General features: G+C 44.4%; 1 protein-coding gene across 4 annotated transcripts in view; it reads right to left on the bottom strand.

Annotated features, from left to right (window-relative positions):
- Positions 1–231, bottom strand: part of LOC120066128 (GRAM domain-containing protein 4-like) — a 43,157-nt gene extending 42,926 nt beyond the window's left edge. For all 4 annotated transcript variants that reach the window (XM_039017263.1, XM_039017264.1, XM_039017265.1 and 1 more), the window contains exon 1: positions 138–231. The gene's annotated coding sequence lies outside the window, so the exon portion shown is untranslated. The remainder of the gene's footprint in view (positions 1–137) is intronic.
- Between the last annotated feature and the right edge of the window lie 24,557 nt (positions 232–24,788).

The following is a 24,788-nucleotide window of genomic DNA, read 5'->3' as shown; positions in this document are numbered from 1 at the left end:
TATGAGCGCAGAATGAGAGCCTGATATCGAATTAAACCAAGATATTTTTGGTGCCACGAAAAATTGCACAGGACTGCGACTGTTGATCTTAGCACTATGAGGTTAAATAAATAAGATCCGGTCAGAAAGTTTCTTACCCATAACGAAATCAGCAACAAAGTTTCATTAACGCTGTTGTTAGTCCTTCGGTCGCCCTTTCTCACCTGTCAGTGTTTCATAGACCAGTGTGCTGTGGACAACAATAGCGAAATCGGCGGCTCGCCTTCAAATTAAAAGTCACCCATTGAAACTGATGCAAACCGATGCAATTTGACTAGATGATGCTAAACACTGTTTTACTGTTATATAAGTAAAACAAAAGAAAATTAGTTAATTTGACACAAAGTAAACATCAATTGTAATCCCAGCTAGCACCAGGACTCTAGCCGAACTCGTTTGAGTGAAGCCATGCTTGGCAAGAGTCTGCGTCGGGTGCCATGCAGTGGCGCTTCTGGGGGGGGGTTCTTGACCCCCTTGTGGCCCCCCTAAATGTGGAGTATGAAATACTTTTTACATAACTAATTTTTGCCATCATTCTTTTTTTACATCCGTTATTAGACAGTGGCAACGATGATGATTATGAACATGGTATTTTGCCTGCTAATGCCTGCAATTCAGTGAAGAAAATATGACAACAATACCGTCTAATGTAACTGGCCCCTCTAACAGTACAATTGGCCCCAGCTTGGCCCCCCCAGTTGAAATGGTCTAGAACCACCACTGGTGCCATGGACCAACACCATGCCGACTTGATGGTGTCTTAATGGTTTGTGTTATGGCGATAAGAGCTCGGGCCGATCAAAGCAACTACATGGCCATTGATGGAAAAATGTTATACTTTAGATTGATATTGTAGAGGGGAGGGGAGAGGGGCATTTTCACGTCTCCGAAAACGTTGGCCTATGGGAGGTGTCCCAATCCGGATTCTCGAGTATAGCCCATGAAGATCTCCCCCACGGCATGAACCCGAGGGGGGCGCCAAACCTGGACAGGTAGATCACGTCAGTGACTCAACCTACTCAAGTGACGCACCCCTCCTAGGGACGGGATGGAAGAGCACCAGTAAGCCAGTGAGTGACAGGTTTACATAATAGGTTAGAGGCAGAGAATCCCGGTGGAGAGAGGGGAACCGGCCAGGCAGAGACAGCAAGGGTGGTTCGTCGCTACAGTGCCTTTGCGTTCACCTTCACACCCCTGGGCTGGACTACACTCAATCATAGGAACTACTGAAGAGATGAGTCTTCAATAAAGACTGAGACCGAGTCTGCGTCTCTCACATGGATAGGCAGACCATTCCATAATAATGGAGCGCTATAGGAGAAAGCCCTGCCTCCAGCTGTTTGCTTAGAAATTCTAGGAAATTCTAGGAGGCCTGCGTCTTGTGACCGTAGCGCACATGTAGGTTTGTAAGGCAGGACCAAATCGGAGAAATAGGTAGGAGCAAGACCATGTAATGCTTTGTAGGTTAGCAGTAAAATCTTGAAATCAGCCCTAGCCTTAACAGGAAGCCAGTGTAGAGAGGCTAGCACTGGAGTAATATGATCGAATTTTGAGGTTCTAGTCAAGATTCTAGCAGCTGTCTTTAGCACTAACTGAAGTCTATTTAGTGCTTTATCCGGTAGCCGGAAAGTAGAGCATTGCAGTAGTCAAAGTCTAGAAGTGACAAAAGTATGGATTAACTTTTCTGCATCATTTTTGGACAGAAAGTTTCAGATTTTTGCAATGTTACAAAGATAGAAAAAAGCTGTCCTTGTAACAGTCTTGATATGTTCAGGGTCCAGAGTAACGCAGAGGTCCTTCATAGTTTTATTTGAGACGACTGTACAACCATCAAGATTAATTGTTCAGATCCAACAGAATATATTTTGGTTTCTTGGGACTTAGAACTAGCATCTCAGTTTTGTCCGAGTTTAAAAGTAAAACATTTTCCGCCATCCACTTCCTTATGTCTGAAACACAGGCTTCCAGGGAGGGCAGTTTTGGGGCTTCACCATGTTTCATTAAAATGTACAGCTGTGTATCGTCCGCATAGCAGTGAAAGTAAACATTATGTTTCCGAATGACATCACCAAGAGATAAAATATATAGTGAAAACAATAGTGGTCCTAAAACGGAACTTTGAGGAACACTGAAACTTACAGTTGATTTGTCAGAGGACAAACCATCCTCAGAGACAAACTGATATCTTTCCGACAGATAAACCAGGCCAGAACTTGTCCTTGTAGACCAATTTCGGTTTCCAATCTCTCCAAAAGAATGTGGTGATCAATGGTGTCAAAGCAGCACTAAGGTCTCGGAGCACGAGGACAGATGCAGAGCCTTGGACTGACACCATTAAAAGGTAATTTACCACCTTCACAAGTGCAGTCTCAGTGCTATGATGGGGTCTAAAACCAGACTGAAGTGTTTCGTATACATTGTTTGTCTTCAGGAAGGCAGTGAGTTGTTGTGCAACAGCTTTTTCCCCAAAAAATTGAGCGGAATGGGAGATTCGATATAGGCCGATAGTTTTTTTATATTTTCTTGGTCAAGGTTTGGCTTTTTCGAGAGGCTTTATTACTGCCACTTTTAGTGAATTTGGTACACATCTGGTGAATAGGGAGCCATTTATTATGTTCAAAATAGGAGCGCCAAGCAAAGGAAACAGCTCTTTCAGTAGTTTCGTTGTAATAGGTTCCAGTATGCAGGTTTAGAGGTTTAGAGGCCATTACTATTTTCATTAATGTGTCAAAACCTTGAGTGTCTCCCTTGATGCTAGGTCCTGGCAGTGTTGTGCAGACTCAGGACAACTGAGCTTTGGAGAAATACGCAGATTTAAAGAGCAGTCCGTAATTTGCTTTCGAATGATCATGATCTTTTCGTCAAAGAAGTTCATGGATTTATCATTGCTGAAGTGAAAACCATCCTCTCTTGGGGAATGTTGCTTTTTAGTTAGTTTTGCGACAGTATCAAAAATACATTTTGGATTGTTCTTATTCTCCTCAATTAAGTTTGAAAAATAGGATGATCGAGCAGCGGTGAGGGCTCTTCGATACTGTCTTTCCAAGCTAGTCGGAAGACTTCCAGTCTGGTGTTGCGCTATTTCCGCTCCAATTTGCTTCAGGGCTCGGGTATTTTCTGTATACCAGGGAGCTAGTTTCTTATGACAAATGTTTTTTGTTTTTAGGGGTGCGACTGCATCTAGGGTATTACACAAGGTTACATTTAGTTTCTCAGTTAGGTGGTTAACCGATTTTTGTACTCTGACGTCCTTGGGTAGGTGGAGGGAGTCTAGAAGGGCATCTAGGAATCTTTAGGTTGTCCGAGAATTAATAGCACGGCTTTTGATGATCCTTGGTTTGGGTCTGAGCAGATTATTTGTTGTGATTCCAAACGTAATAAAATTGTGGTTCGATAGTCCAGGGTTATAAGGAAAAACATTAAGATTCACAATATTTATTCCACGGGACAAAACTAGGTCCAGAGTATGACTGTGGCAGTGAGTATGTCCGGAGACATGTTGGACAAGGAGACAAGGAGAGGCCTCATTTAACACAGTAAATTCATCAGGCTTAAGCCATGTTTCAGTCAGGCCAATCACATCAAGATTATGATCAGTAATTAGTTCATTGACTATAACTGCCTTTGAAGTGAGGGATCTAACATTAAGTAGCCCTATTTTGAGATGTGAGGTATCACGATCTCTTTCAATAATGGCAGGAATGGAGGTCTTTATCCTAGTGAGATTGCTAAGGCGAACACCGCCATGTTTAGTTTTGCCCAACCTAGATCGAGGCACAGACAAGGTCTCAATGGGGATAGCTGAGCTGACTACACTGACTGTGCTAGTGGCAGACCGCACTAAGACTCCACTACACTGTCAGGCTGGCTAACAGCCTGCTGCCTGGCCTGCACCCTGGCAGCCTGGCCTGCAATCAACGTAAGCTAAATATGATGTGCCTGTCCATGGTTCTGATTTCTGTGTGCGTGTATGTGTGCAAGTAGAAAATATGTTGACTCACCCTACTTGTAGAGATATTCCAATGCCATCCTCCTCACTTTCATGTTGACGAAACGGTCTATCACTCTGTCATACAGTACACGCTTTTATTTTTTGTTGTCATAGGCTACCTGGCTAAAATGCTTGCTCGCTAGCCTAACTTCCATTCATGTGCAATGTTAGCTAGTTAACATTAGTCTTTTACATCAAAGTACATACTGAACTTCCATCCTCTCAGGCCAGGGGCACAACAATGTATGAATTAATGGTTGGACCAGAATCGCCGTTATAATCATTGGCCAATACAGAGAATTAAGTAAAACCACAAGTCAAAATCCCTATCTCCATCCATGGCTAATTTAGGAAAGGGCCAACTTTAGCTAGCAAGCCACCGGAGGACAACACAATGAGATGAAACAATTCAAGTTGTTTCTATCAATGACGTACTGTATGCTCTCAATGCGGTTGTATAGGAGTGACACCAAAAATTGTCAACTCTATTTCATGAACTGCATTGTTGGTTAAGGGCTTGTAAGTAAGGTCTACATCTGTTGTATTCGGCTCATGTGACAAATAACATTTGATTTGACATCCAAGCTGGCTTCCCTTGACACCAGGACCATTCACAGGTGAGGTCGCTCAGTTTTGGCAATTTTTTTAATACTTTTTTCGTCAAGGGAGGCCAAATGCTTGTGCTTCCCTTGCATTACATTCAATGCTACGTGCTGCAACAATGTCATACTCGTTTGGGCCAGACAGTATGAAATCGATGGCCTAAATGATCACGGTTATCAGTATTATCGCAGTATTGTTAAAATGTGCTGGGAATGTTCAAAAAGTACTGATACACACACTGAAATCATTTCGTCAAGTTTTATATTGAAAACCAACAACCAACAAATTAAATTAGCAGCACTATGCACTTTTTGTGTGCATTAACATTAAATTAATAACATTAACATTAAAGATGACACCATGTGGCCATGAGAAGTAAAAGTTTCCCTAGTGCAGGTTTAATACACTATAAGTGAATTGGTCAGAATACGTGTGACTTCTTCAAATAGAGGGACTAGATACATGAAGTGCTTTCATTTCTAAATGTATGGAAATACCCTCAAATCAAAGGTGACATTATGTACTGTCACCTCATATGAAACATTTGATCTGAAACCCAAAATGCTGGAGTACAGAGTCACATTTAAAATGTTAGCTTCACTATCAAGAGAGGTGTGTCCTCTGTGTGTGTGTGTGTGTGTGTGTGTGTGTGTGTGTGGACACACACAAACACACAGGACACACACACAGTGGAAACATACACTGGACACACACTGGACACAAACATCACCGGCAACAACGTCGCCTATGGGCACAAACCCGCCACCGCTGGACCAGACAGGACTGGCAACTTCGCATTTATCGTTGAAGAAATTAGCGTTACACCGAGGCCTATACTCTGGAGCAGGATCGAGTTGGAGGTGGAGGGTCCGTCATGGTCTGGGGCGGTGTGTCACAGCATCATCAGACTGAGCTTGTTGTCATTGCCGGTAATCTCAACACTGTGCGTTACAGGAAGACATCCTCCTCCCTCATGTGGTACCCTTCATGCAGGCTCATCCTGACATGACCCTCCAGGATGACAATGCCACCAGCCATACTGCTCGTTCTGTGCGTGATTTCCTGCAAGACAGGAATGTCAGTGTTCTGCCATGGCCAGCGAGGTAATCTTTCTCAGCAAACCCAGCCAGGGATTTCCAATGCCGCTGTGGGGGTGTTGGTGGTGGAGATGCTGCTGGTGCTTTTTGGCTCTTCCCTGACTTGTGCAGCTGCCAGCTTCAAAGCCTCCTGGACACAGCTGTCAGTGTTAACTTTTACAGCCTCAAGCTCATCTAAAAAGCTCCTTTTGAAGCGGGGGTCAATGAAACAAGCCATGTGCATGACTCTATTTGTCTTCTCTGTGTATCTGTTGTTAAGGTCTTCTCTCATTACCCTTTTCATCTCCTTGGTCAGGGATTGGCTCCGTATCCTTTTCCACCAGAACATCACGGGTGATGTGGTCCAGGACAGGCTTGATGGCTGACAGTGTCACTCGTGTCTCTGAGGCAAGTACTTCAGAGGTTCAAGATGCTGGCACAGTTGCTCCGTGACACTTATTTCAGCATCAGATGCCATGTTCCTTTTTCTCCACCCAGTGTCGCACAGACTGGCTGCTGTTGACTGAGGAAACACTCAAGCATCTTGTGTGTAGATCCCCATCGGGTCCCCACATCATGGATCAGAGCCTTCTGTGGCATGTTGAGGGCAGCTTGCTTTTCTCTCAGTTTTCTCCTTCTCTTCCAGCTCCGTGAGAAGTCTTGGACCAGATGATGGCAGGCCTTGACTTGATTTCAGAGCTTTTGAGATGGCCAGGTTCAAAGGATGGCCAAAGCACCCAAGCCACAGATCTGGGAACTCTTCAAAAGCCATGATCATGTTTGTTGCGTTGTCTGTGGTAATGCAAACCAGGTCTTTCTTGTTGATTTCCCCCCACTCTTCCAGCATATTCTCAAAAAACTCTGATGTTGTGAGCTGAGTGATATTCTGGGAAGAACTGTGTTTTCTAGGCAGTTTGATTCCAGTTGCCAGTCTGGGGTGAGGTAATGGATAGTGAAGCTGGTGTAGGGTTGACCAGCCCTGCTTTCACTGGTCCAGAGGTCAGTAGTTGCAGCAAACCATGTGCCTTGAGCCAAACGTTTCCCAACATCAGCTTTAGCCTGGTTGTACAGGTTTGGGATTTCAGTCTTGGAAAATAATGTTCGTAATGGCACTTTGTAGTGAGGCACGGCAACCTTCAGCCTCAGAAAGCTAGGCCTCTCAACAATTTGAAATGGCATCATGTCCTTTGCAATGTAATATGAAAGGGCTGCAGTGAGGTCTTGAGCATTTTTTTGTGTGGGTGCATAAGCAACCTGCCTTTTAAATACTTGCTTGAGTGTCTGTGTCACAACTGTAGATGAGGGACCAGTAGCATCACTGGGTTTGCCTGCTGCACATCCACTCTGTAAACAAGGGAATATCAAATGTAGTATTATTATTAGTGCTACATTATAATTATTATCTCACTCACTTCTGTGTTGCATTTGAGTATATGTAATGACCCCATGCATAATTTACATAAATACAAATGAGTCTTAAGAAGACAGTGATAGTAATTGCAATGAGCCCAACAATTGACATAAATACAGGAGTCTTGTATAGGAGTATATAGTGTTTCTCCTGTTGGAACACTTTTACAACCAAGTCGGCGACTGACGGATTTTAAATGAACAAAATATGTTGGTTGGGTGACTAAACTACATAACGTGCTATCGTGTGCAATGGGTGAATAGAGTCTACAGACACATGACGCATACAGCCGCAGAACAACGTGTAGTGTTTTTACAGCAGTAGGTAACACTGAAAGCTTCAGTTTACATTATTGACAAGCCATTAGCAAGTTAGACAGACAAACAAACCATGACATTTTCCCCCATTCCAAAGTCCTCACATCATGCATTGAGCTAAAAGTTAACTGACCTTGCATTCGCTATAAAGTAGTGTGGTTGGTGGTCACGAAGATGACTCAAGAGATTTTAAGTGTTGCCCCCTTTCGCAGCAATTTATTTTTGCATGTTCTGCAGAAAGGGTGACCATCTTCGATTAAGTTTCTCTCAGCACTCTTGTAAAACACAAAATACGACCACACTTCAGATTTGGTCCTCTTAGAAGGCAAAAATCTCCCGTCATGTGAAAAATCTCCGGCCATGTTTTCACACAAAACAAAACCCACGTTACATGCTGCACCTGCGTCCGACTGTTGCTAACTTTGGTTGATGCTGGACAGTATTTACTGTGAGTTTTTCAAACCGTAATAATCAAACACGGTTTCAATGATAATTCAAATTTGAAACGGTAATAATTACAGTCTGGTAACCGTTTCATCCCTAGTTATCACAACAAAAGTTACTAGGCTATATGACCCTTCCCGTCCTCCTGTCAAGGGAAGTGTCCACTAATGTTGCTCAAACTAATGCTGTTCAGGACACACGTTCCAAAGAAACCCCCCATTCCAAGTATTAAAGGGAAACTTCACCATTTTTCAACTTCATCATCTCCAGCACCACTCCAATATCAACATACAGTATGTGAAAATGGTGCATTTCTATGTTTTGTAGTAAAACAATTGAGGAAGATAAGTTTTTCCAATGACATCATCAGTATTATTTGTGTGATTTTGACCAATTGTGAGTAGGCGTGGCCTACTAATTGGCTGCAATTTGTCTACTAATTGGTTGATGATCGAAAACACTTATCTTAATCTTTTTTACTGCAGAACATAGAAACACATTTTCACATATGTTGATGTTGGGGTGGTTTTGGAGATGATGAATATGAAGTTGAAAATTGGTGAAGTTTCTCTTTAACATTGAACTCCAGCAGTGGCGACTGGTGGGAGGCGCTATAGGAGGACGGGCTCCTTTTAATGGCTGGAATGGAATCAATGGAACAGTATCAAACATATGGAAACCACATGTTTGACTCCGTTCCATCAATTCCATTCAAGCCATTACAATGAGCCCATCCTCCTATAGCCCATCCCCACCAGCCTCCACAGAACCCCAATAAATAACATTATCTTATGGCAAACAATGCAAGAAGTCCATACACAAAAAATGTTGAAGTCCCGCTAAAGTTCTTAGAGTTTTATGAAATCATTCCACAACAATAAGCTGTTTCAAAGTTCTGTTTGCTTTCAGTGAGGCATTCAAGGCTAGCTACCAGTACATTTAGTAGATGACAGTGATCTTAAATTCATGTTTTCACAGTGTTTCTTTTCAATGAACTACACACAAAGAAATTAGAACGTGACACAGCTATATCCTATTCGTGTAAAGTAAAGGTAGGCAGGTATTGTAGGCCTAGGCATTGCCTAGAGAGGCTCACTGAAGCTCTCAAATAAAAATAAAGTAGCCTTAGCTATTGACATGATAGAAGAGTTTTGTCTTTAACATCGACAGAGTGGTACAGTCTAATTTTTCATTAATTTCAAATGATATATCTTGATTTTGAGGTGGAGTACCTCTGAGATGAGCAGGAGTAAGTGATCCTGTCAGGATGAAAGGTCAGAGAGGTCAATGTGTGGGAAGGATGGCGGCTGCGGTGTGTGCATTTTGGGGACTGATCTGCTCATATCGAGGGTTAGATCGCCTGTCTGTTGGGTAGAATGGGTCTGCTGCTCAGGAAGAAGAGGACTTCTGCAGGTAGAGTTGAAGTCGGACGTTTACATACACCTTAGCCAAATACATTTAAACTCAGTTTTTCACAATTCCTGACATTTAATCCTAGTAAGAATTCCCTGTCTCAGGTCAGTTAGGATCACCACTTTATTTTAAGAATGTGAAATGTCAGAATAATAGTAGAGAGAGAATGATTTAGTATTTGATAGCATTGCCTTTAAATTGTTTAACTTGGGTCAAACGTTTCAGGTAGCCTTCCACAAGCTTCCCACAATAAGTTGGGTGAATTTTGGCCCATCCCGTGCTTCACGGTTGGGATGGTGTTCTTCAGCTTGCAAGCTTCCCCCTTTTTCCTCCAAACATATCTATGGTCATTATGGCCAAACAGTTCTATTTTTGTTTCAACAGACCAGAGGACATTTCTCCAAAAAGTACAATCTTTGTCCCCATGTGCAGTTGCAAACCGTAGTCTGGCTTATTGGAGGTTTTGGAACAGTGGCTTCTTCCTTGCTGAGCGGCCTTTCAGGTTATGTCGATATATATCTCGTTTTACTGGGGATATAGATACTTTTGTACCCGTTTCCTCCAGCATCTTCACAAGGTCCTTTGCTGTTGTTCTGGGATTGAGTTGTACTTTTCGCACCAAAGTACGTTCATCACTAGGAGACAGAACGCGTCTCCTTCCTGAGCGGTATGACGGCTGCATGGTCCCATGGTGTTTATACTTGCATAGTATTGTTTGTACAGATGAACGTGGTACCTTCAGGCATTTGGACATTTCTCCCAAGGATGAACCAGACTTGTGGAGGTGTAAAAAAAAACCTCAGTGCCTCCTTGCTTGACATCATGGGAAAAGCAAAATAAATCAGCCAAGACCTCAGTTTTTTTGCTTTTCCCATGATGTCAAGCAAAGAGGCACTGAGTTTCAAGGTAGGTGTCACGTTCCTGACCTTATTTGCCTTTGTTTTACTTTGTTTAGTTGGTCAGGATGTGAGCTGGGTGGGTAGTCTATGTTATGTGTTTCTATGTTTAGGTTCATTGGTAATTAGCCTTATATGGTTCTCAATCAGGGACAGGTGTTTGACGTTTCCTCTGATTGAGAACCATATAAAGGTAGGCTGTTCACACCGTTTGTTTGTGGGTGATTGTTCCTGTGTCTGTCGCACCACACGGGACTGTTTTGTTTGTTCGTTTGGGTAGTCTGTTCCTGTTTCATGCGTTCTTCGTGTTTATGTAAGTTCTTGTTCAGGTCAGTCTACGTCGTTTGTTATTTTGTAATCAATTCAAGTGTTTGTTGTGTTCGTCTTGTCTTTAATAAATTCCATTATGTCTGCATACAACGCTGCGTTTTGGTCCGACCCTTACTCCTCCTCCTCATCCGAGGAGGAGGCATTAGACAGCCGTTACAGTAGGCCTTGAAATACATCCACAGGTACACCTCCAATTGACTCAAATTATGTCAATTAGCCTATCAGGAGCTTCTAAAGCCATGACATCATTTTCTGGAATTTTCCAAGCTGTTTAAAGGCACAGTCAACTTAGTGTATGTAAACTTCTGACCCACTGGAATTGTGATACAGTGAAATCATCTGTCTGTAAACAATTGTTGGAAAAATTACTTGTGTCTTGCACGAAGTAGATGTCATAACCGACTTGCCAAAACTATAGCTTGTTAACAAGAAATTTGTGGAGTGGTTGAAAAACGAGTTTTAATGACTCCAACCTAAGTGTATGAAAACTTCTGACTTCAACTGTAGGTGTGACATGAAGGAGCACTGGGGGTATGGGAAGGAGGGCGGGAAAAGGCTATAGGAGGACACCACAATGTTATACTTTGCTTCATAGCCTACTTTGATAATACTGAGAAATATATTATTTCATAGTAAACATTCAAATTCAAGAGATTTAATTTAGGTTGCAACAACTCAAACATGGTCATTAAAGGGATAGTATGGGATGCTGGCAATGCCATTTGTGTACTTCCTCAGAGTCAGATGAACTCGTTGATACCATTGTTATGTATCTGCGTCCAATATGAAGGAAGTTAAGAGGTAGTTTCACGGCCAATGCTAATGAGCATTAGCATTAGCCCAATGACTGGAACAGCTGTTCCTATAGACATCCAGTCATTGTGCTAATGCTGGTTAGCTACTTCTTTCAAACTGCACACAGATACATACAAATGATATCCACAATTAAATCTGACTCTGGGGAAGTGGATAAAGGGCCTGAACTACCCCTTTAAAAGTACCAGAATACAATGAAAAGGATACAAGATAAATTGGAACAAGATGAATGAAAAACTAAACTGCCTCATCTCTGCTGCAGGCAGCACATGCACAGGTTTGCTCTCTGTCGCTTCAGATGGACCTGCTCCTCCTCCCAGGGAGCCTGGTGAAGTTCCCTCACCACATCGCTGGATATGGCATTGATGGTCTTCATCAGGTGAAGAGATCCACCTCAACGACTCTTTTAGGATCATTGACCACTCCAATGGGGGGGAAGTTCTATTTCTTCAGTCCTAATGTCCTGTAGTAGTGGGCGCCTGCATTCTCCATCAAATGTGTCAAAGTGTGAGGTGAGACTGAATGTGACATGTTTCTAGGGCTTCAAATGATACAGCCACTAATTCTCCACACAAGTGTGCCCTTGTATGCACTATTGCACAATCAGAGTTATATACTGAGTATTCTCGGTTTAAAAAGTAGGGAAACAATTTACCACGCCAGTAAAGTTAATGTATCTCTCTTTGGTGTGATGAATGTTACTGTTTTCTTCTAGGTTTAGGAAATATTCAGAGCCTCGTATGTATTCCATTGCAATATAAATTGTGGCTGAGGCAGCTCTCGCGAAAATGTTTTACAAGTTTTGAGAAAACATTCCAGGTGGTCAACAATGACCACAAGTAGGCAGTATCACATAATATTTGCCAGTATTTTGTGAGGTCAATGTATTTGATTTCTTCCAACACTGCAGATTGCATGTAATTTTATTGGAGAAAGGATGATTGAAAGTAAATGAAATCGATATATTCTCCCTAAAATACAATGCAACATTTGGATGCAGACAATTCTTCTCTAGTAGCCTACGGTGTACTATGTAAACAGAAGCAGCAAGGACCCTTTCGTCAAAAATCATTTACATTTTAGTAGACACTCTCATCCAGAGCAATTTACAGTAGTGCATACATTTTTATACTGGTCCCCCATGAGAAGTGAACCCACAACCCTGGCATTGCAATCACCATGCTCTACCAACTGAGCTACACAGATTATATTGTGTTATGGGTGAAACATCCCTTTAAAGACTGGTGCAGGCATTAAAAAGATGTTCCTCTCAAATTACAAACAAGATTTGTCCACTTACCTTGGCTAAAATGGATTGGGAAATTCTCCATTAGATCCTGATGGAGTGATTTTCAATACATTTGCTGAATGGACAGAATTACAGTGAATTGAACCCCCCCAAACCTGGTGATAAACCATCTAATCCATTTGACCGTTGATCTTTGCTCTGCCTTCAGTACATTAGTTATTGAGCTCCACATTTAGTCAGTTTGAACAGAAACAGTTTGAACATGTACAGTAACGTGATCCTGTTCTCCTGTTACCTGATAGGACATTGGCTTTCACTGAATGTTAATGAGAAGGTTCTACTGCCTTTCACACCCTCTAGTCATTACCTGGACTGCAAACATGTGTCCATGACCAGTTCTTTGATTAGCAGACAGGTTGAGTGGGTAAGGTGTGGATTCATTTGATGCCACGGTTGCCACCATATGATGTGTGTTGCCTAGTGATGCCCATGGGGCTAATCTGTGTGCATACTGATGTTATTAACCTCTAAAATGATTAATCTTCTTCAGTGGCTTTGTGTGTGTGTGTGTGTGTGTGTGTGTGTGTGTGTGTGTGTGTGTGTGTGTGTGTGTGTGTGTGTGTGTGTGTGTGTGTGTGTGTGTGTGTGTGTGTGTGTGTGTAAGGTTTCTGGGGCAGACATGAGTGCTGCAGCTTTGTGCCAGAATATTTACTTTAACTTAAAGACACACTATAGATTTGTAATTGCTAACAATCCTTAGTTCTAAGCTAATGACATGCTTGCTTACCCACATGTGACCATGGTTCGTGTACACAGACATACTCTCTCTAAAACAAAAGGCCACACTGACCAGCAGGCCATGATTTCTGCATGCCTAAAAACAAAAATGAATGACTAAGCATGCATCTTCAGTTCCCTTTCAGTCGGTCACTCGGCATAACACAATATGGGGAGTCAACAACCAATTATATTCACCTGAAGAAAACTGAAATCACGCCCAATGGGCCAATGAATACCTAGTATGCCCTTGGAAGTAACGCCTTCCTGGCTATAATACCGGGGCTCGCATCCATTTCCTAAATGCTTCTCTCTTTAGCTCGCCTGAAGGAAGTAGGTGTTACGCAATTTACTAACTAATTTACTAAGCATTTGAAGACTAAGGGATTCGTCTCTGACTTCTGTTAGTCTGTTAGTGGGGAGAGAGTACTCGTCCCCCTAGATGTTGCAAGTTTAGGTCTTGGTATCGGTTTTTGTGTTTGCTAAAAGCTAACTACTTTCTGCTCTGCTTGTGTAGCTAATGCTTCCTTGCTTGGGTACAATTTGTGTTTGTAAAACCCCACTAACTTAAACTCACCCCATTCCGTACAAATGTGCGCAACCGCAACATTCACACAAGGCTACAAAGAAAACGAATGGGACTGTAGCGACTGTGTTGACTTCAAAATTGGGGGTGTGAACTAGGTTTCTATTCAAGCGTTGATCAACATGGTAATGGCTCTATAGTATTGGAGAAAAGTTGAAAAACGAACCCTCCGTTACATCGTGACGTGTCATGTCGTAACGTACAGCACGCATAAAGCAACTATTTCTGTTTTACAATCTCTCTACACCAGGTGTAGCACTTCTCTCATCGTTTAAAAACAAGAAATGGACAGTGACGGGGGTAAGGGGGGATACCTATTCATTTTTTTGCGTCATCATTGCATGCGATCATCATTCTCAAAGCCGCTGTTTACTTCTGTAACGGCTCTCGTCGTTGGAAAGAGAGGAGGACCAAAGCGCAGCGTGGTACGTTTCCATATTTATTGGAATACTTTTCAACACGAACAAAAACAATAAACAGACGAAAACCAAAGAAGCTACAGTCCTGAACATGGGAACACAAAATACATGAACACACGAACAGGAACAATCACCCACAAACCAAAAGTGCAAACAGGCTACCATAATATGGTTCCCAATCAGAGACAATGCAAAACACCTGCCTCTGATTGAGAACCATATCAGGCCAATAGACAAACCTACACATAGAAACACATAACATAGACTACACCCACCCAGCTCACGTCCTGACCAACTAAACAAAGGAAATAAGGTCAGGAACGTGACAGTACCCCCCCCCCCCCCCCCAAGGTGCGGACTCCGGCCGCAAAACCTGAACCTATAGGGGAGGGTCTGGGAGGGCGTCTCTCCACGGTGGCGGCTCTGGCGTTGGACGTGGCCCCCACTCCACCATAGTTAATCCCCGCTTCCGTGGCCTCCTCCTAATGACGACCCACCCAAACAACCCCACTGTACTGATGGGCGCCTCTGGACAGAGGGGCAGCTCCGGACTGAGGGGCAGCTCCGGACTGAGGGGCAGCTCCGGACTGAGGAGCAATTCCGGCATCGCCGGCGTGACAGGCAGCTCTGGCAGCTCCTGGCTGACTGACGACTCTGGCAGGTCCTGGCTGACTGACGGCTCTGGCAGGTCCTGGCTGAATGACGGCTCTAGCGGCTCCTGACGGACGGCTCTAGCGGCTCCTGACTGACGGACGGCTCTGAAGGCTCAGGACAGACGGGCGTCTTTGAAGGCTCAGGACAGACGGGCAGCTCAGATGGCGCTGGCCAGACGGGCAGCTCAGACGGCGCTGGGCAGACAGGCAGCGCAGGCGGCGCTGGGCAGACGGGCAGCGCAGGCGGCGCTGGGCAGAGGGCAGACTCTGGCCTGCTGAGGTGCACAGTATGCCTGGTGCGTGGTGCCGGAACTGGTGGTACCAGGCTAGGGACACGCACCTCAAGGCTAGTGCGGGGAGCAGCAACAGGGTGTACAGGGCTCTGGAGATGCACAGGAGGCTTAGTGCGTGGTGCCAGAACTGGTGGTACCGGGCTGGAGACACGCACCACAGGGCGAGTGCGTGGAGGAGGAACAGGGCTCTGAAAACGCACAGGAAGCCTGGTGCGTGGTGTTGGCACTGGTGGTACTGGGTTGGGGCGAGAAGGTGGCACCGGATATACCGGACCGTGAAGGCGTACTGGAGCTCTTGAGCACCAAGCCTGCCCAACCTTACCTGGTTGAATGCTCCCCGTAGCCAGGCCAGTGCGGCGAGGTGGAATAGCCCGCACTGGGCTGTGCTGGTGAACCGGGGACACCATCCGTAAGGCTGGTGCCATGTACACCGGCCCGAGGAGACGCACTGGAGACCAGATACGTTGAGCCGGCTTCATGGCACCTGGCTCGATGCCCACTCTAGCCCGGCCGATACGTGGAGCTGGGATGTACCGCACCGGGCTAAGCACACGTACAGGAGACACCGGCGCTCTTCCGCATAACAGGGTGTCTGCCCGTACTCTCGCTCTCCACGGTAAACCCGGGAAGTTGGCGCAGGTCTCCTACCTGACTTCGCCACACTCCCCTTTATCCCCCCCCCAAGACATTTTTGAGGTTTCCTCTCGGGCTTCCTACTGCGTTGCCGTGCTGCCTCCATTCGCCGGTATCCCTCCGCACATTGCTCCATAGAATCCCAGGCGGGCTCCGGCACTCTCCCTGGGTCGACCGACCACCTGTCTATCTCTTCCCAAGTTGTAACACAGTCCACATTCTGCTGTCGAGCTAGCTCCTCAAAACGCCGCCTCTCTGCTTTCGCTGCCTCCAGCTCTGCCTTGGGGCGGTGATATTCCCCTGGCTGTGCCCAGGGTCCTCTCCCGTCTAGGATTTCCTCCCACGTCCAGTCTTGACATCGCTGCTGCTTCTGCTGCTGCCGCTGCTGCCTGTTACCACGCTGCTTGGTCCGAGTTTGGTGGGTGATTCTGTAACGGTTCTCGTCGTTGGAAAGAGAGGAGGACCAAAGCGCAGCGTGGTACGTTTCCATATTTATTGGAATACTTTTCAACACGAACAAAAACAATAAACAGACGAAAACCAAAGAAGCTACAGTCCTGAACATGGGAACACAAAATACATGAACACACGAACAGGAACAATCACCCACAAACCAACAGTGCAAACAGGCTACCTTAATATGGTTCCCAATCAGAGACAATGCAAAACACCTGCCTCTGATTGAGAACCATATCAGGCCAATAGACAAACCTACACATAGAAACACATAACATAGACTACACCCACCGAGCTCACGTCCTGACCAACTAAACAAAGACTAAACAAAGGAAATAAGGTCAGGAATGTGACAACTTCTAAGATCACTTTAGCACCGCCCTAAAAACCCGATTCAAATTCGACACAAACCTTCAAATAGGTATGTAATGACACATTATATAAACTCTTTATAGTGTTTTATTTACATTTTAGAGGCGATAAGGTGATAAATTGGACAGATCGAGTGAAAAAAAGCAATTTTCACACACATCTCTCCTTCTCACTATCACGCATTAGTTTCGCTTCCCCAACCGCCATTTTTAAAAAGACCCGACGGGGCTCATTGCCTGCTTGAATTATGCAGAAACGGGCAGCGTTTAGGTCATGTAATTGATAATGTTGGGATGGGGAGAAATTGTGCTTTACAATGGTATTGACACTACAGTTGATCTGGAAGTGTTACGTTTTTGGGGCGCTATAATGAGGGCAATTGTGCGGACCAAGGCGATGTACGAGTTTACGTTACTTTCTGCTCTGTGTGTGTAGCCAAGATGGCCAGTGGTAAGAGTCATTTCAAAAAGCAGAGTTTGAACCTCTGACCGTGCCCTATTTTTAGGAAAATGAAAGATACTCACGAGGGCTGTCCTGTTTGTCTAGGGTGGAAACATGCTCAGGTGGCTTTCGCTCATGAGCCAGTTTCGCCAACAAGGTTGTTTGGCTCAGCTATGAAGTCCTTACAGGCCTGTTTCGAGGAGAAACAAAAACAGGACAGCTGTTTATGACTTCAAGCCTATCATCTCCCGAGATTAGGCTGGTGTAACCAATGTGAAATGGCTAGCTAGATAGCGGGGTGCGCGCTAATAGCGTTTCAAACGTCACTCGCTCTGAGACTTGGAGTAGTTGTTCCCCTTGCTCTGCAAGTGCCATGGCTTTTGTGGAGCAATGGGTAACGATGCTTCGAGGGTGGCTGTTGTCGATGTGTTCCTGGTTCGAGCCCAGGCAGGGGCGAGGAGAGGGACGGAAGCTATACTCTTATACTGGCAATACTATAGTGCCTATAAGAACATCCAATAGTCAAAGGTATATGAAATACAAATGGTATAGGGAGAAATAGTCCTATAATTCCTATAATAACCTCAACCTAAAACTTCTTACCTGGGAATATTGAAGATTCATGTTAAAAGGAACCACCAGCTTTCATATGTTTTGAGCAAGGAACTTAAACGTGATCTTTTTTACATGGCACATATTGCACTTTTACTTTCTTCTCCAACACTTTGTTTTTGCATTATTTGAATCAAATTGAACATGTTTCATTATTTATTTGAGGCTAAATTGATTTGATTGATGTATTATATTAAGTTAAAATAAAAGTGTTCATTCAGTATTGTTGTAATTGTCATTATTACAAATAAATACATCGGGGGAAAAAAATCGGCCGATTAATCGGTATTGGCTTTTTTTGGCCCTCCAATAATCGGTATCGGCATTGAAAAATCATAATCGGTCGACCTCTAGTCTTGGTGTGTTTGGACCATTCTAGTTTGTTGTTGATGTGAACACCAATGCACTTGAAGCTCTCAACCTGCTCCACTACAGCCCCGTCGATGAGAATGGGGGCGTTCTCGGTCCTCCTTTTCCTATAGTCCACCTTCATCTCCTTAGCCTTGGTTACATTTTGGATAGGTTGTTATTCGGGCACCACCCGGCCAGGTCTCAGACCTCCTCCCTATAGGCTGTCTCGTCGTTGTCGGTGATCAGGCCTACCACTGTTGTGTCGTCTGCAAACTTAATGATGGTGTTGGAGTCGTGCCTGGCCATGCAGTCGTGGGTGAACAGGGAGTACAGGAGGGGACTGAGCACGCAGTCCCCTGTTGCTACATACCCTCACCACCTGGGGGCGACCCGTCAGGAAGTCCAGGATCCAGTTTCAGAGGGAAGTGTTTAGTCCCACTTTTATAAGACAAAATGCGCATTCTCAGGTTAAACCAGTTACGCCTTTTCAGAGCTCTTTGGTGGATTTTGATGTTCTTGCAAGAGCTTTTTAAGCAGGGCCTTTCTTTTTCCACGTTAAAGGTTTATATGGCAGCCATCTCGGCGTGTTCTAAGGCACTGCATCCCAGTGCTAGAGGTGTCACCACAGACCCTTCCAGGCTGTATCACAACCGACTGTGATTGGGAGTCCCATAGGGCGGCGCACAATTGGCCCAGCATCGGGCGGGGTAGGCCGTCATTGTGAATAAGAATTTGTTCTTAACTGACTTGCCTATTTAAATAAAGGTTAAATAAATAAAAGAAAATACCCTGGGGTCTCATCTTCTGGTGGGGCGATTCCTGAAAGGTCGCGTCGGCTCAGACCAGTGTCTAAGCCTATGGCACCGACCTAGGACCTGGATTTGGTCCTGGACACTGTGTGAGCCTCTATTTGAACCATTGGAGTCTGTGGACCTGAAGATCCTTTCCTACAAGACTGGGCTACTCATGGCCTTGGCGTCGCCCAAACGCATTGGGGATCTCCGCGCTATCAGTACACCCTTCCTATTTGGAGTTTGCACCTGACGACTCCAAGGTGATGCTATGTCCTAATGCAGCGTTTGCTCCCAAGGTTATGCCTATGTCTTACAGGTCCCTGGCATTCAAGCTGTTCCCTTTCTAACCTACTCCATTTGTTCCAGTGAACAACGGATGTTGCATGGCCTGTGTCCGGTGCGCGCTTTATGCACTTGTTTGGATAGGTCCAAGGATATCTGCATTTGTGACCAGCTTTGTGTCTATTTCACTAATCTAGCTAGGGGTAGGGCTCTTTCTAAGCAGCGTATTTCTCATTGGATTGTGGAGGCTTTCTCCCTGGGGTATGAAAGCAAAGGACAAGGGTTCTCACTCCACTAGGGGTGTGGCAGCTGCTTGGGCATTTTGCAGGAGTATGACAATTGGTGATATCTTTGCTGCAGTTGTATCACTTGGATGTAACTGCTCCCAGTGTGCCTCATAGTGTTTTTATTACTGGGTTCAGGAGTGGGTGTTAGGCAGCCCGCAGGTTGCGCATTTATTTTATTTATTATTTTATTTCTCCCCAATTTTGTGGTATCCAATTGGTAGTTACAGTCTTGTCTCATCGCTGCAACTCCCACACGGACTCGGGAGAGGCAAAGGTCGAGAGACGTGCGTCCTCCGAAACACTACCCAACCAAGCCTCACTGCTTCTTGACACAATGCCCACTTAACCCGGAAGCCAGCCGCACCAATGTGTCGAATGAAACACAGTACACCTGGCAACCATGTCAGTGTGCACTGCGCCCGGCCCGCCACAGGATTCGCTAGTGCACGATGGAACAAGGACATCCCTGCCGGCCAAACCCTTCCCTAACCCGGACGGCGCTGGGCCAATTATGCACTGCCCCATGGGTCTCCCGGTCGCGGCCGGCTGCGTCAGAGCCTGGACTCGAACCCAGAATCTCTAGTGGCACAGCTAGCACTGCGATGCAGTGCCTTAGACCACTGTGCAGGTTGCGCATTTAACCCGGGTTACCATAATTCCCTGACTCTGATCGATGCTATGCAGTGCGCGTGCGTGCTTTACTAAGTCACGACAGGTGTTCTGTTGTTTTAGACTTGGGGTTCCTTGTACGAGTTCTGACATTTCAGACTCTCAAGGTAAGTATTGTTCTTGGAACTGTGGGGTCTATGGACTTGGACTCTATGGTCAGGGCGCATAGCCAATTTGCAGCAGGTTCTGGTTACCTATATGGGGGTCTGACAGTTCAGGTTTCTCGGTAAGTATTAGGGAAAAAGGTGGAGGAGCCAGTGGAACCTGTGTGTGCTTGTGCTGCCATGGGCCTCCTAGATTGGTACCGTCTGAGCCGGCCTGGGGTGGGATTGTATTTCCCCATCGTATGTTATACTGAGTGACCGACTGAAAGGAAACCTACAGTTATGAATATAACTACTGTTCCCTGAATAAAGTTACATTTTTCAACCATTTTCCATTTTCAAAATGATTAAGGTGAACGGATGGAAACGGGGTCTTAGAAAACATCTACCAGAAAAAGTCTTAAAAGGTATCAGAAATAAATCAAAACACAATAATGTTGACATCAAGACCCCTGCCAACATATCAAAATGTTGTTTTGGAGAAATTGTTTACCGTCTGTAAGTTTAAGGAATATTGCCTTGTTGCTTGTGATTCTGTTATCAAAAACTGCATGAGGAGGAAGGATAATAAAAGTTCATAGAAGTAACAAGTAATGGTAGACCTATCAATTAGTCATAGTGATTTAATTTATATCAATTTTGATTATTAATAATGAAGTGATTAAAACTCATAATTCCGTTACCAAATCTGAACCTATCATAGACATTTGTTTCACAAGTCTGGGTAGCGCAGTTCAGTACATAACAAGTACAATACAGTACTGAGTACTGTACAGCACAGTACTGTACAGTGAGTAGAGCACAGTAGAGTACAGTATATTGTACTGTACCCTGCTGTGCTGTATTGTACTGTGCTGTACTCTACTGTGCTGCGCTTTGATGTCCAAACATGTGAAACATGAGGAGAATGACATTCGTATCCATAATTAGGCATTTCTGCGTAGTAGAGATCAGGGACCCATGATGTAAATCTGTTACCGTAACTCAGTTATCAGGTGTAAATCTACTTCACTTGCTGTAGTTCAATAACCAAAAGAGATTTTTTTCAAGCTCAAGATGCCATGCCATAGCTGATACCCCATTCTTTATGCAGATATCATCTAATCAGAATTCGGAGCAGGTATTTAACGTTTTTGGAAAACGTGGTCACATAAAAATTATGTTACCAAAGTTTGCGTCTGGACAGTTCTTCCACTAAATTAGTTTTTGTACAAAAAGTAGTCCTTGTATGGTTTGTTGATCTTTGAAATCAATGTTTTTTGTTTGGTATGCATTTTCAAGTGAAAAACTGAGTCAAAGCGGCATTCCGTTACTGTGGAATTGCCCTTTGTCTAAAGGGTCGAATACCTAGGAGCCACAAGCAACAAACAATCCTCTCAGAAAGAAGCTGACATGGTAGAGAAACGCAGCCTGGTCGCTATGCTTTTCAATGGCTCATCACTCTTTGTGGTTGCCCTGGCCGAATGTCAAGTTAGGGTAGCTTTCAAACAGTGTCACTGGCAGGGAGGGTATCATATTATTTGGAGAGATTGCATTAAATAATGTCCTCTTCCTCTGCTGCCCTACATATCAGATCTGCACATTCTGCAGAGGCAACCGGGTCTGAACTGCATTGTAATCTCTCTCTCTGTCTGTCTCTTTCTGTGTGTGTACTTGTGTGTGCCTCTAATCCTGCTGTCTAGCTGCAGTGTATGTGTGGGTGTGTGCATTTGTGTATAATCCTTCTGTGTCGTGTGTATATGTGCGTCTGTAATCTGGCTGTGTGTGCATCAGTGTAGGTGCAGTGTAGTTTAATCCTCCTCTGAATGTGGGCATCTGTGCACGGGAGGGTGTTTGCATGCATGTGCGATATGTGCACTGCATTTCAGTATGTGTAAAACACAGCAGTAGTGAGGTGAAATGAGGCCTTGATCATGGGATACTTGGCTTGATCTCTTAATTGGGGAGTTGGGGGCATAGTGAGAGGCAGGACTCGGTAGAACAAAGGGGACGGGAAAGGAGTCTGATTAACATAATCCCCTGCCCATCACTCCCTAAATCCCTTGGAGCTATAGCTAACCCAATGTCTGGTGGGTGAAGTAGGGTGGGGTTGAGTGAGGGTACACAGGTTTAGTAGTTTACTCCACAAGTGTTTAGCGCTCTAGTGCTACAGAGTACCACACAGGCAAAGACTGAGCCACTGCCACGCAGCCGCCCGTGGACGGATATGCATGCCTATTTATAGCTAATCCTGTTTCGGTGAGGTTGTGCTCTCTACTGTCCCTGAGACGGAGCAATCGGAGTTAAGCGCCGCTTGCGTGCTGTCATCGTGCAAGAGAGGGCTGGCAAAGGATGAAGCTGGGCAGCAGACCGGGCTCCATTCGTGTGTGGGACCGTTGATGGACAGATAGACAGGGCTCTTCTGGATGTTTCTGACATGGCGGCTTCTCTTCACCTCTGCACACGAGCCCTGCCCCACCGGCGGCCCCCTCTGTGACTCACCTGTAAGTGATTCCGCCTTGACATGAACTATCATATCAAACCAACATAAACAATCATTTGTGGGCTCTTGGGTGGTTTCTTGGATCTCATTGGATTTGCAGATCATTTTATTAGAATTACTTTTTTTAGTAGAATTCTGAAATTATTCCCTTTTTGTTGGTCAAAATAAGACATTTGCATTACCAGTTGTGGGAGCTTTTTGTATTTAGAATTGAATTTTAAAAGCTATACCAATTGTTTATTTATCCTTTTATTATTTGTTATTTGCTCTGTCACGCTAACACCACACGCACACTGTGTCGTAGCAACACATAAGACGTTATTAATATATTCTCTGTCTGAGAATGCATTTACAAGGGGATAGGTAGGTGCCACCATTTTAAGATGAAGCATCTATGTAACTGGAAGCAACATGACATGGCTTAAAATGTTGCCATGTCACGAGCTGTTTGAATCAACGTGTTTCCGTGAACCTTAACGTTGTTTTTTACGGAATTTAATATAATGTCCATTTGATGACGTATCAACGTGGGAATTGTTGTCTTTTTAAGTATTTTTCTTTATTTATTGTAGTGAAGTCATCAAATAAAGAAGAGAGATACAGATAGAGGGGCATGTTGACAGAAAGGGCTCTGCCGAGAATTTAACCCCTATCCAAAGGGGGGGATGTGTGATCTGAAGTCATTAGCGGTGCCATCAGGACTATCATTTCAAGTAGATTTCAGGATTATGCCTGTTGTTGTAGTAGTGATGGCCTCAGTGGAGAAGGAAAGCTGTCCAAATGAATTACTTAACCTCCCCAACTTTGACCTTTACAGCAGAAATCCATTGACTCATTTTCTCCTGTTGTCTTTGTTGTTGTGGAAGTGTGATCAATTCATCATACTTGAACGCACACACACACACACACACACACACACACACACACACACACACACACACACACACACACACACACACACACACACACACACACACACACACACACACACACACACACACACACAAACCCGAGAGCACACACTACGAATGCACATCACACACGTTGCATCCAGGCACGCATGCACGTCGCACACACACACACACACAAGCACACACACATTTGTGTTTCTCCAGCCTCCATTCAGCATTAAGACAACAGAAAAAGATCGAGAGAGTCATTTTTTTGGTGCTTACCTTTACAAGGTCTTTCAATAATTTCCGTAGTAACTGAGATTCACAAAGACAAACGTGTAATGGATGGAAGAGACAAACATGCATGCTCATCAGCGGGATCATGAGGCTACTTTCGTTCTGTTGAAATGCAACTAACATCCATACGTGTTTTTGGCTGAATTCTTTCTGCGGGCAGTGTATGAATTCAAAGGCAGAGAACGCCATAGACAGAGATCCTGGGGGAAGGTCCAAACTGATATAAAGGTCCTGACATGAAAGAGCAGAATGCTTCCAGCCAAAATATATCTTAGGTCAATGCTCTGTATCCTGTGAGTCATTTTTATAGAAATATTCATATTTTATATTGTTCACATTATTGCCTAGATTCGACACTCATTTTCTAATGACTTGCTCCCTGAAGTTGTAGGGTGTCCCGGAGTTGATGAATATAACTTAATCAGCTTCGGTCCGCGATTTGGCGTAATTACACTTGTAGTGTCACTAGATCAGGACTACAATGCAGACCGATGCCAGATCTTACAACGCCTGGATAGGTATTTAACACATACGTTTACCACATCTTATCATATAGCAATCTGATGCCTAACTGCACAGTTGATGACGTGGCACGCAACAATTGGTTGCCGCAATGCAACTAATCCATTCCTGTATGTTACAGGTGACCCTGTGACGTTTTGTTTGTTGTTGTATTGTGGCCCAATTAATCTAGGCTATTTAGGCTAGAATGTGCTCGAACCATTTGGTTATAACTCCATGGCTCTAGTTTGTCTTGTAGTGAGATCTACATAATTAAAACGTTTCACCAAAAAATAACCTT

This window comes from Salvelinus namaycush, chromosome 21, assembly GCF_016432855.1.
Source record: "Salvelinus namaycush isolate Seneca chromosome 21, SaNama_1.0, whole genome shotgun sequence".
NCBI classification, from domain to species: domain Eukaryota; kingdom Metazoa; phylum Chordata; class Actinopteri; order Salmoniformes; family Salmonidae; genus Salvelinus; species Salvelinus namaycush.
Note: the sequence above shows the minus strand (reverse complement) of the source record. Positions and strands in the feature narration are given on the sequence as shown.